The sequence below is a fragment of the Pinus tabuliformis genome, chromosome J, assembly GCF_031772625.1.
Source record: "Pinus tabuliformis cultivar Carrire ecotype Pingquan chromosome J, CPIR1, whole genome shotgun sequence".
NCBI lineage: Eukaryota > Viridiplantae > Streptophyta > Pinopsida > Pinales > Pinaceae > Pinus > Pinus tabuliformis.
In genome coordinates, this window is record NC_142295.1 from 59,662,989 (window position 1) to 59,676,337 (window position 13,349).

The following is a 13,349-nucleotide window of genomic DNA, read 5'->3' on the forward strand; positions in this document are numbered from 1 at the left end:
CTCGACTTTGGCGGGGTGCAGTCGGTCGGCAATAGTGAAGAAAAAATGGTGCCTAGGGAGGAACTGCAGCCGATCGGCAATGGTGATCAAAAATGGTGGCAGGTGATTTCCTTTTAGCATGCTAGGGGTGTAGAGTTTTCTAAATTTTTTAAAAAATAGGCATTGGTCAATGGTCGGGAAGGTTATGGTCAAATCTGGTGAATTATTTAGGTAAGTTATGCTCAATTTTATTGTTTATTATTATATAAATGGGAAGGTATTGTCAATAACGTTCAATTAAGAGTGTAGTAGGAAATATCAATTAAGAGTTTAGTAAGAAATATATATCGAGTAAGTATTAAAAGTTTAAATTTTATAGCAATAGATTATGTTTCATTATGAATTGAATTTCAAAGTGATTGAGCATAATGATTAAGAGTATGTGTTGTTTTGTTTATTTTATTTTTTTTAACCATATGGTGAATCGGTAATTGTCTAGCTGTCTCTATAACACCAGGAGTACATCCACCTACAAGTCGTAGCTGCCGTAGCTGCCTCGATAACACCAGGAGTACATCCAACCACTTGTAAGTCGAGTATACTAAGATCCTATGATTTTAGGAAGAGCAGACACCAGGAGTACATCCACCTGCAAGTCGTAGCTGTCGAGCTGCCTCTATAACACCAGGAGTACATCCAACCACCTGTAAGTCGAGTATACTAAGATCCTATGATTTTAGGAAGAGCAAACTCACGTGCCACCAAGACGAGATTGGGGAATCCGCCCCTTTAGCTTCCACCATAGCAGGTCAGTGTACTCAATGAGATTTGAACTTCGGTCTCCCAAGCTTCGCCCAAGTGACTTACCGTCAAACCACACATCACTGTATAAGAGCATGTGTTTTTTTAAGAGGTTACAAATTCAAAATCATAAGGGTAGAGTATGTATGTTTTCGTAGACTTGGAGATGGGTTTCTTGTCTGACAAACAAGGGGATCTCATACACCAATTTGGTGTATGTTTATAATGAATATAAATTGTAATATATTATTAATAATTTTTAATTAAAAATTTAATAGGAAAGGTATAATTAATGTTGAGAAATGGCAACAAGAAATTCCAATTTGATTTGTCTTTGGATTAAATTGTCAATTAAAATTGAATTTTTTTCTCATAGTAACATGTAAATAGTTTAATTAATTTAATTAACTTAGGAATTTCAAGTTGGAAGTCTTTCTGTAGTCATTTATATGTTCTCCCTAAGTTTTAGAGGTCCAGTATGAGTTGGAAATTACATCACTCAGTCTATTGAGTTAAGTTCAATTAAATTAGTTCCAAACTGTTTGTGGAACTAATAGAGAGTTAACAGTTAATTAGTGCACTAGTGCATCCACAAGTGTCACTCTAGTTAACTGAAGATTTCCTCATCAGAAACTCATATATGTTGATTCTGAGAAAGTCCCAGTTGAGATTAGAGTGCAGGGACAGTGTACTCTTAGTTATATTATTTATTGGAGTGTAAATATCATGCATGCATCAGATATTGATCATATGTTTGGATTGCACAATTTTGGAAGCATGAATTCCCTTTAAATATGGGTTATTCATCCTACGAATGACGCAAGAGGTGAAGGGCTTGGAGAGTTGCAGAATTGGTTAAGTGTTGGCCAAGAGCTAGCTTGTGCACTGAGAAAGTTGAGCATACTTGTGCGGAATTGTTCTAGTGAGAACATGTTTTGTATCTTCACTCATATTTTTGATTTGGTGCAATACAGATAGGTAGGGTTTTGGAGACGTGGGTTTCTCCAGGAAAACTTATTATGTTATGAGCCATTAATTTGTCTTTTTCTTGTTCATATTGTTTTCATCAATCGCTTACGTTGGTTGAAAGTAGAAGTTGTTGAAAATTGGCAACAAGAAATTACTAAAAATAGAAGTGCTAAAAATAGCACTACTATAAATAGCGGTTTGGATACCAGTGTTGGATTGGGCAACAGGGAATGAAAAATGGAAGTGCTAAAAATAGCATTTTGTTTTTAGCGGTTCAGGATGGATTCCTATTTTTAGTCAGTCCCTAGACTAAAATAGGAAATAAAATTCGAATTTGAACTTAACAACTGTTTGAAAATAAATAAATTAATTCACCATGAGTTAATTAGTTATGAAAAATCAAACATGAAGTCTATGTGAGGACATGTAACAGTTTATCTATTAATTGATGAATTTATCCATCAATTAAAGAGATAAGGATGAATTCTAATTTGAGTAGTGATTAGTTGACTCAGTTAACTGAGTCAAGTCCAGTTATATTTGATTTGAACAGTTTGTTTAAATTAAGTAAGTTCAGTTAGTTAATGCATGCTTGCATATAACTGTTGCACTTCAGAGCACTGAAGATTCTCTCATAAATACCTCATGCATGCCAGTTCAGAGAAAGACCCAGTTGAGATCAGAGGAGGGACAATGTACTATCAGTTGGATGGATTTTTCCTATAAAGGAAAATCATCCAAGCAGAATGATCAAGGTTCCTTGAGGATTGTGCAATTTTACAGGGTGTGAGATCAGTGTTACACTTGGTAACAGGAGGATCACCTAGGAAAAACTGTGCAACGAAATAGGATGCTTGGAGGGTAGAGGAGAAGGCTCAGGAGAAGTCTTTACTACTTGTGAGCATCCAGGAGGATTGCACTGAGAGCTAGTTAGCTGTGAGAGCTGAGGCTTTGTGTAATCCTTATGTATTTCCACCTTCATTTGTGAGGATTGTACTAAGAGCTGGATAGTTGCATAAGAGCTAAGGCTTTGTATAAATGCTATGTATGATAATACAGAGAGTGGAGTTTTAGGCTGAGGCTTTCCCCGGGTAAATTCTTCTGTGTTGTGTGTGATTGATTTCTCCATATCAATTATATGTGTTCTTATTGATGTTGCTCATGTTCAATTAAGCTTCCGCTAAATTGGTTGTAAAAGCAAATCAAGTATTTTGCTTTAGTATATTGCATTATCAGGTGATCTACAGGTGGGAATTTCTACATGGTATCAGAGCTAGCTGATTTTTAGAAAAAATTTACATGGTATCAGAGCACAGGTGATCAAGGAAGAACAGTATACTAAGAGGAGATTTCAAAGTTTTGAGTTTTGGCCTGAGAGTTTGCAGAGCAGATCTAAAAATTTATGTAAAAAAATTTCAGAAACAAATAGTAGATTTAGATTCCTTATGGAAAAATACCCAAATTCAAAAAAAAAATCGGTTGAATCGGAGTTCGGATGAGGGAGATATCGCTAATTTAAAATCAGCTCTTTTTTCTAGGAAATTTCGTGACGGCGGGAAAGATGAAACAGATTGGTGTGCTAGCCAAGAACCTGTATGCACTTGAGGTACAAGATGCATGCAAAGCCTTGAGGAGCAAGGAAAAGGTTAGATACTCGGTGGTTGAGAGGGAGATTAAATTACCTCTCAACATGCAGCGCCAGGAGAAGTCTCAGACGATTTTGGAGGAGCCACGATTGGTGAAGCAGCTTCGGGAGGTTATGGAGCAGCCACAACTAGAGAAGCTGAGAGGAGATCAAGTAGAGACATCTACTCATGCAGAGACCTCCAGTAGGGGGAAATTTCGAGCCAGGTGGGCAGAGGGATCACATGCATCCATACCTCCAGGTAGGAGGTGGAGCGATGTAGAGTGATTGTCCCAAGGAGGAGGGGCAGGATCCTTGAGGTACCCAACCTCTTAGATGAGACCTTGCTACGGGAGCCCCGATGTGGAGTAGCAGGAACTGACTGATTGGGTAGAGACAGATGCGGATGGAGCAGCAGAGAGAGTTACAGTGTAGGGAATCCCAAGACAGCGCAGAGCATGCAGGTTGCAGCAATGCGAGAGGCACAAGTGTGTTGCACAGTGCAGGGTAGCACAGAGAAGGGTGCAACAATGTGAGATGCATGGAGATGTTGCAGTAACGCAAAGGTCAGAGAGGGAGCACTTGTTAGCAGCAGGTAGAGCTTCAACATCAAAGTATGTTTCTAGCCCAACAGAGAGGTCAGTTGGGAGTTTTTTTGTTCTGAGAGTTGTTGGAGCAACCACATTTGGTAGATGTGTTGCATGCAGAACATTCCAAAGGTACAGGATCGGGTTCGAGATGCAGCCTTTCTTATTGAGAGGGAGTGTTAAAAATTGGCAACAAGAAATTGCTAAAAATATAAGTGCTAAAAATAGCACTGCTATAAATAGTAGTTTGGGTACTAATGCTGGATTGGGCAACAGGGAATGAAAAATGGAAGTGCTAAAAATAGCATTTTATTTTTAGCAATTCAGGATGGATTCCTATTTTTAGTCAGTCCCTGGACTAAAATAGGAAGTAAAAATCGAATTTGAAATTAACAGCGGTTTGAAAATAAATTAATTAATTCACCATGAGTTAATTAGTTGTGAAAAATCAAACATGAAGTCTATGTGAGGACATGCAACAGTTTATCTATTAATTGAGGAATTTATCCATCAGTTAAAGAGATAAGGATGAGTTCTAATTTGAGTAGTAATTAGTTGGCTCAGTTAACTGAGTCAAGTCCAGTTATATTTGATTTAAACAATTTGTTTAAATTAAGTAAGTTCAGTTAGTTAATGCATGCTTGCATATAGCTGTTGCACTTCAGATAACTGAAGATTCTTTCATAAATACCTCATGCATGCCAGTTCAGAGAAAGACCCAATTGAGATCAGAGGAGGAACAATGTACTATCAGTTGGATGGATTTTTCCTATAAAGGAAAATCATCCAAGCGGAAGAATCAAGGTTCCTTGAGGATTGTGCAGTTTTACAGGGTGTGAGATCAGTGTGAGAGATCAGTGTTACACTTGGTAACAAGAGGATCACCCAGGAAAAACTGTGCAAGGAAATAGGATGCTTGGAGGGTAGAGGAGAAGGCTTAGGAGAAGTCTTGATTTCCTGTGAGCATCCAGGAGGATTGCACTGAGAGCTGGCTAGTTGTGAGAGCTAAGGCTTTGTGTAATCCTTATATATTTCCACCTTCATCTGTGAGGATTGTACTGAGAGCTGGCTAGCTGTGTGAGAGCTAAGGATTTGTATAAATCCTATGTATGATAATACAGAGAGTGGGGTTTTAGGCTGAGGCTTTCCCTGGGTAAATTCTTATGTGTTATGTGTGGTTGATTTCTCCATATCAGTTATATGTGTTCTTATTGATGTTGCTCATGTTTGATTAAGCTTCTGCTAAATTGGTTGTAGAAGTAGATCAAGTATTTTTCTTTAGTATATTGCATTATCAGGTGATCTACAGGTGGGAATTTCTACATGGTATCAGAGCTAGCCGATTTGTAGAAAAATTCTATAGAAGTAGATTCTTGTCTTGTGCTTTAGTAAATTGCATGAGCTTGTGAATCTATTGGAAATTCTACATGGTATCGGAGCTGAGAACAGTGTACTAGAGGAGATTTTGAAGTTTTGAGTTTTGGATTACAAGTGAAATTCCAATTTGAAATGCATACTTCAAGATTGGCATATGTCATTCTATGGTTTGTGACTCGAGTATGCCTTGGAAAGCAACTTGAATTTCTGGAGGGACAGAATGGAGGCTGTGCTAAAGATAAATGGCTTGAAGGAATTTGTTGATCAAGAAATTCCTAAGCCAACAACATTGGATGCACAGAATTTGGCCGAATGGAAGAAGTGTGCGGCGAAGGCGAAGCGGATAATATGGCAAGGAAACTCCGTATGCTATGTGGAAAACATTGACGGACTTGTATCAGAACAGCGGTGACCAAAGTAAATTAGCACTGAAGGAAAAACTTCGAAAAATAAAAATGGAGAAAGGCGAGACGATTCCAAAATACTCGACCAAGTTCACTCAGTGTCGTGATGAACTTGAAAGTGTTGGAATCACAGTTGTCGAGGATGATATGGTGGGTCCTGCTCTTCTAGGACTCCCAAAGAGTTGGCATAGTTATTAGGACTTTGTCAATGGTCGGAAGAAGCTGCCAGATTGGGAACGACTATGGTCGGATTTGATGCAAGAGGAGATCAGGAGGAACTCCAGGGATGGCTCTTCATTAAAGACTGATGATGAAGAGAACTGCACCTTAGCGATTAAGGCAAGGAAGGGGAAAGGGAAAGCTTCTCATTCCAAATCGGATTCTGAACATGGAGGTAAGAAAAAAGGCATGATGAAAGTTAAGTGCTTTCATTATCATGACCTAGGCCATTTTGCTACAAATTGTCCATTCAAGAAGTCCAAGAAGAAGTCCTCAGGAGGAGCGGCAGGTGAGGCTTTGGCCTCTTAATTCGAATTGGAATTTTGCCTCATTGCATGATGGGAAGTGTATGGTACTTAGACAGTGGAGCTTCATTCCACATGACTGGCGACAAGGAGTTATTCAGTGACCTGGAGGAGAAAGATCTCCAGATGCATATCGAGATGGGTGACGATGGGAAGTGTAGTGTTACTAGATTGGGCCCAACTAGTTTTCAGAGGGAGCATGGAGCTCCACTCAGCTTGAAGAATGTTATGTATGTGCCCGAGCTGAAGAAGAACTTGGTATCCATTGCCATGTTTGAGGAAAGAGATTATGATGTGATATTCTCGAAAGGAAATGCATTCTTTCGACACATAGCCATGGGTCAAGTAAAGAAGATAGGGATTCGAGTGAAGAATCTCTATAAGCTGGAGGTAGAGGAGTGTGTTGCTTTGAGCACAAAAGCAGAAAGGGTGTAGAGCCGAGACGTTGGCGAGTTGTGGCACAAGTGATTGGGCCACTTGCATCATGGGGCTTTGAAGATATTGTAACAGATCTCTACCGGTCTTCCCAAAGGTATGCTTGAGCAAGTTGATACATGCAAGGGGTGTACTTTGGGAAAATACACCAAGTCTTCCTTTCACGACAGAGACAATCAAGCAGAGGTTATTCTAGAATGAGTCCATTCAGATGTGTGTGGACCATTCTCGACAGCATCCACGGCCAAACACATGTATTATGTTATATTTGTTGATGACTATTCTCGTAAATGCTGGATATTTTTCATGCAGAAAAAGGATCAAACTTTCACAAAGTTTTGTGAGTTTAAAGCATTGGTGGAGAAAGAGTCGAGCAAGAAGGTTAAAGCTCTATGGAGTGATAATGGTGGTGAATATGTCTCAAACGAGTTTAAGAACTTCCATGCAGCAAAAGGGATTAAATGGGAGTTGAAAACACCCCATAACCCTCAGCAGAATGGGGTGGCCGAGAGGAAGAATAGAAGCATAGTAGGGGCAGCAAGGGCGATGTTGCATGATCAGGGCATACCACTACACTTGTGGGTTGAGGCATGTAACACAGTGGTTTATGTTCAGAACCTTAGCCCACATAGAATACTTGAGATGAAGACATTAGATGAGGCTTATTCCAGTAAGAGGTCAGATGTTCGTCACTTAAGGATTTTTAGGTCATCGATATATTGTCATGTGACCAAATATGCACAGAAGAAGCTTGAGCCTACAACGAGGTTGGGGATTTTGTGGGGTACACTGATACACTTCACAACTATCAGGTGTACTTGTTGAGCAACAGGATGACAATGGTTCACAGGGATGTCAGATTCGATGAGGAGAAGGTCATGTGAGCTTCCCTTGAGAGGGAGCTTGAGCTACATGCAGATGAACAGCTTTTAGCTCCTGAGGTTGAGGAGCCTCAGATTTATGTGGAGCAGCCACATGCAAAGGATCTGGGAGTGGAGACATCCACTCAGGCAGAGTCTTCCAGAGAGGGAAGAAAGCGCACCAGAGAGGTTGACATATTGTTGGATGATGCACAGGAGAATGTGGGAGCACCCACTTCTTAACACAAGTAGAGGAGGTCACCTAAGAGGTACACTGGATACATGGCTCTTATGGGCGAGTGTGTTATGACAAAGCCATCTTCCTTTAAGGAAGCAGTGCAATAGTCGGTTTGGGTTGATTCCATGGTGGAGGAAGATGACTCTATAGTTCATAACATTGTTTGGGATGTGGTCCCGAGAACAGAGGATAAGTCTGTGGTGAGCTCCCGATTGCTTTACAAGGTAAAGCAAGCTATAGATGGTAGTGTGGAGAAGCGTAAGTCTAGATTTGTGGCCTGTGGCTTTTCACAGGTAGAGGGGATTGACTATGATGAGACCCTTACTCCTGTTGCAAGGTACTCGTCAATCAGATCTATATTTGCACTATCAGCACAAATGGGTTGGAAGATACATTAGATGGATGTAAAGACAATCTTCCTTAATGGCATGATTGAGGAAGAGGTGTACATAGAGAAACCTAAAGGTTTTGACACCTGTGACCGTGAGTCGCATGTGTGCCGGCTCAAGAAAGCATTGTATGGGTTGAAGCAAGCACCTTGTGCTTGGTACACTAGGATAAATAGCTACTTCACCGGGTCAGGCTTCACGAAGAGTGAAGCGGATGCGAACCTATACCACATAGTGGTGGGAGGTAAATTGTTGATCATTGTACTTTATGTTGATGATCTCATACTGACAGGTGATGATCAACTGATCAAATCTTGCAAGGAGGACCTTGCAAGAGAGTTTGAGATGAAGGACATGGGGTGTGTATTTGGGATAGCATCGAATGTGCTCTAGGCCTCAAATTTTGCAGGGAGGCTTGGGCACATATTTTCCAAAGAATCCAAAAAGCATTTTGGGAAATTCCACCAAGAGACAATTTTATTAAAATAATTAATATTTTTAATGGGACCCTAAGTCTAAACTTAAGAAATTAGAAATATTAATGGGTATTAATCTAATTGTGGATGGAACTTCTAAAAGAAGACGGAGATCAAGCCAAAACAATTTGAGCCTTTGATTAGGAGTTAATCTAGGTCGTTGGTTGTCCAACATAAAGATATAATAATGGGCTTGAGGGTCATTTGGAAAACACACCGAGAGATCAAGAGATCGAATTTCTAAAGGAGAAGTTCTCAGGAGGAAATTTTGATCGAGTAGATTTCTTGCAGTCGAGGGGCAGGGATGGCATCCGGAGAGAAAGAGATTTTCTCAACCGGAGAATCGTCAGCAGAGAGAGGCAAAGAGTGATCCAATAGCCCAGATGTAGAGGTTGATGCAGGGCCACGCAGAGGGTGAGAGAGAGTCCGAGATTTTGTTGAGGAGAGTCAGTTTCAAAAGTCGGGAGCCGAGGTGTGAGACTGGGAGGCTAAGAATAGAGACTTCGGGCAGCAAATCGATCAACAGACTGGGTGACGTAGAACCTAGAGAGGTTGACGCAGAGACTGCGTAAGGACTACATAGAGCAGTGTAGGGCCTGCCAGAGGCACTTCATTTAGTGTCCGGATCAGCAAGGATTTTCTCAATGATTGTGTGAGGTAATCTCACAAATCTTTTTGCCAGTATTTCTCTCTTTGTAACTGAATTACTTGAGAGGTATTCAGAGATGTAATCAGAATTTGCTACTGCTTAATAATAATAAACCCTTAGAACTGTTGCACTGATTTTCCCACATTGGGTTTTTCTGGGGACATTTGTCCAAAAATAACGGTGTCTATTGTGTTGTATTTTCCTTATTGCTAAGTCTCTTGTTTATGCATAATATTTAATTAAGTAAAGGATGTAGTGTATGTATTACGATATTTTCCATAGAAAACTGCAAGTAATTTTTAAAAATGAATTTAACAAATAGGAGTAATATCATCAGTTGTTGCAGTAGGGGATCCTATTAAGGAATTTTCACGAAGATCAAGCCAAAACGATCTGAGCCTTTGATTAGGAGTTAATATAGGTCGTTGGTTGTCCAACCGAAAGATATAAGAAGGGGCTTGAGGGTCATTTGGAAAACACACCAAGAGATCAAGAGATCAAATTTCTGAAGTGAGAAGTTCTCAGGAGGAAATTCTGATCGAGTAGATTTCTCACAGTTGAGGAGCAGGGATAACATCCAGAGAGAGAGAGATTTTCTCAGCCAGAGAATCATTAGCAGAGAGGGGCAGAGAGTGATCCAGTAGCCCAGACGCAGAGGCTGACACAGGGCCACGCAGAGACAACGCAGAGGGTGAGAGAGAGTATGAGATTTTGTTGAGGAGAGTCAGTTTCAAAGGCCAGGAGTTGGGGTGTGACACTGAGAGGCTGAGAGAAGAGACTTCGTACAACAAATCAATCAAGAGACTAGGTGACACCGAGACTGCATGAGGACTGCGCAGAGCAGCGTAGACCCAGCTAGAGGCACTTCATTCAGTATCCGGATCAGCAAGGATTTTCTCAATGATTGTGTGAGGTAATCTCAAGCCAACATTTCTCTCTCTGTAACTAAATTACCTGAGAAGTATTTAGAGATCTATTTAGAATTTGTTATTGCTTAATAATAAACCCTCATAATTGTTGCACCGGTTTTCCCACATTGGGTTTTTTCAGGGACATTTGTCCAAAAATAACAGTGTCTATTGTGTTGTATTATCTTTCTAGCTCAGTCTCTTGTTTCCGCATAATATTGAATTAAGTAAAGGTTGTAGTGTATGTATTACGATATTTGCCGTAGAAAACTGCAAGTAATTTGTTTAAAGGTAATTAACAAATAGGAGTAATATCATCAATTGATGTAGTAGGGGTTCATGTTGAGGAATTTTCACATGGGTCTCATGCATTACTTCCTTGGCATGGAGGTATGGCAGAGAGATGGGGAGTGGTTTGTGTCTCAAGGCAAGTATGCAAATGAGATACTCAAGAGATTCTACATGGAGAGCAGCAAACCCATGGAGACTCCTTTAGTAGGTAACTAAGGGAAGGAGGATGTTACTTCAGGGGAAGTAGTGGAAGCTAATGTAGAAGTAGTGGAAGCTACTGTTTACAGGCAGCGTGTGGGTTCACTCATGTACTTGGTGAACACATGACCAGATATGTGCTATGTAATTAACCAGCTTAGTCAAGCGATGGTGAGGCCTACCAAGTTGTATAAGAAGGTGGCAAAGAATGTGTTGAGATACCTCAAGGGCACTTCTCAGTATGGATTATGGTACAGACGAACAGAGGGAGTGAAGTTTCAAGGCTTCACTGATGCAAATTGGGCAGGGCATCCATCCGATAAGAAGAACATATTAAGAGGGATCTATAGTATTGGGTCATTGACAGTTTCTTGGTACAGCAGGGAAACAGAAATCAGTTGCACTCAGTTTGGCAGAGGCAGATTACATGGCTGCGAGTCAGGCAACATGTGAGCCCATCTGGATGAGGAAGATCCTGATTGGTTTGTTTAGTCAGCAGATGGATCCAACTGTGATAATCAGAGTTGTATCAAACTCTTTGAAAATCTAGTTTTTCATGATAGGTCCAAGCACATTGATATTTGATATCATCATCTCAAGGATTGTGTATTGAGGTGAATCATGTTGTTAGAGTACATTCCCACAGAGGAGCAAGATGCAAACATTTTTACAAAGGCATTTTCAAGATGTAAATTCGAATTTCACAAAGACAGGACCATGGTAGTTGATAATCCCTTTCTTGTTGAGAGCGAGTGTTGAGAAATGGCAACAAGAAATTCCAATTTAATTTGTTTTTGAATTAAAATCGAATTCTATTCTCATAGCAACTTGTATATAGTTAATTAAGTTTAATTAACTTAATTAGCTTAGGAATTCCGAGTTGGAAGTATTTATGTAGTCATGTATATGTTCTCCCTAAGTTTTAGGGGTCCAGTATGAGTTTAAATTGAGTTGGAAATTAGATCACTTAGTTTACTGAGTTAAGTTTCGTTAAATTAGTTCCAAAATGTTTGTGGAACTAGTAGAGAGTTAACAGTCAGTTGGTGCACTAGTGCATCCACAACTATCACTCTAGTTAACTAAAGATTCCCTCATCAAAAACTCGTGCATTGTTGATTCTGAGAAAGACCCAGTTGAGACTAGAGTGCAAAGACAGTGTACTATCAGTTATATTATTTACTGGAGTGTAATATCATGCATGCATCAGAGATTGATCCTATGTTTGGATTGCAAGGTTTTAGAAGCATGAATTTCCTTTAAATACATGTTATTCATCCTATGAATGACGCAAGATATTAGGGGCTTGGAGAGCTGTAGAATTGGTTAAGTGTTGGCCAAGAGCTAGCTTGTGAGCTAAGAGAGTTGAGCATACTTGTGCGGAATTGTTCTAGTGAGAACAAGATTTGTATCTTCAGTCATATTTATTATTAATGCAATACAGATAGATGGGGTTTTGGAGTTGTGGCTTTCCCCATGAAAACTTATTGTGTTATGAGTCATTGATTTGTCTTCTTCTTGTTCATATTGTTTTCATCAATCTATTGGCTCCCACTAGTTGAAAGTAGAAGTAGATTGTCCTGTGCTTTAGTAAATTGCACAAGCTTGTGAATCTACAAGAAATTCTAAAATTAATAATTATTAAAATGTTTTAGAAAGTTATAAGGATTTTATTTTGAAAAACGTTTTTATTTTTAATATAATAAATTATGTTTTTTTTTTTTAATTCAGGCTTTTGTGATGTTTTTTATAAATTCACGCTTTTGTGATCCATATTATGAATGTTGAGAGATCTTTTGGTAAAAATCGCATAAAGAAACTTATGTGATTTTTACCGAAAGATCTTTCAACATTTAGATTATGCTTTATTAAAGATTGAATTTTAATGAGAATAGTGTGAAACTTACCTCCAAACTATTTAAATTGTCATATTTCAACATGTATATTTTTATAAATTAAAAAGTGTAATTGTTTTAGGATTTCTTACATAAATTGATAAAGGGTTAAATTGTTCTACAAATAAAGAGTTTATTGTATAGATTGGTTATAGTTAGGTCATTACCTTCAAATTATATTATCATTATTAGGCTTATTTTTTATAGTAGTAGTGGATATATATGTTGGATAGGAAGGATAAGTTGGTTAGATAGGTAGTTGCAGTAGCAGTGTAGGGCTCGATGGCTATGGAAATGGGAAGGATAGATAGCATATGTGACAGTTAGCTAGCAATGGTGAAATGGTTTTGGTGATCGATAGATAGCTTGGATGGCTAGATTGCTTGGATGGTTCATTTAGTAGAATCAGTCTAGGTTGGTAGGTGAGATTGTTTGGTTCACTAACAAAAATAAGTAAAGATAGGTTAGGTGAGGTAGCTTGCAAGGATAGCTATTGGATGTATAAACTGGTTTTAGTTAGATCATTACCTTAAAATTATATTAACATTATTATGCTTATTTTTTTAAGAGATCTAAAGTTTAAGTGTAATGTTGGTAGCATGTTTTGTGGACCCTTTTCAATTTGTGGTTGTGACTAATTTTTAATTTTGTGGTTGCTATTTATGTATTGTTATAAACTATTATACTATAAAGATATATTCTAATTTGTGTGTGAACATCTTCATTAAAATAAGTTCATATACATAAT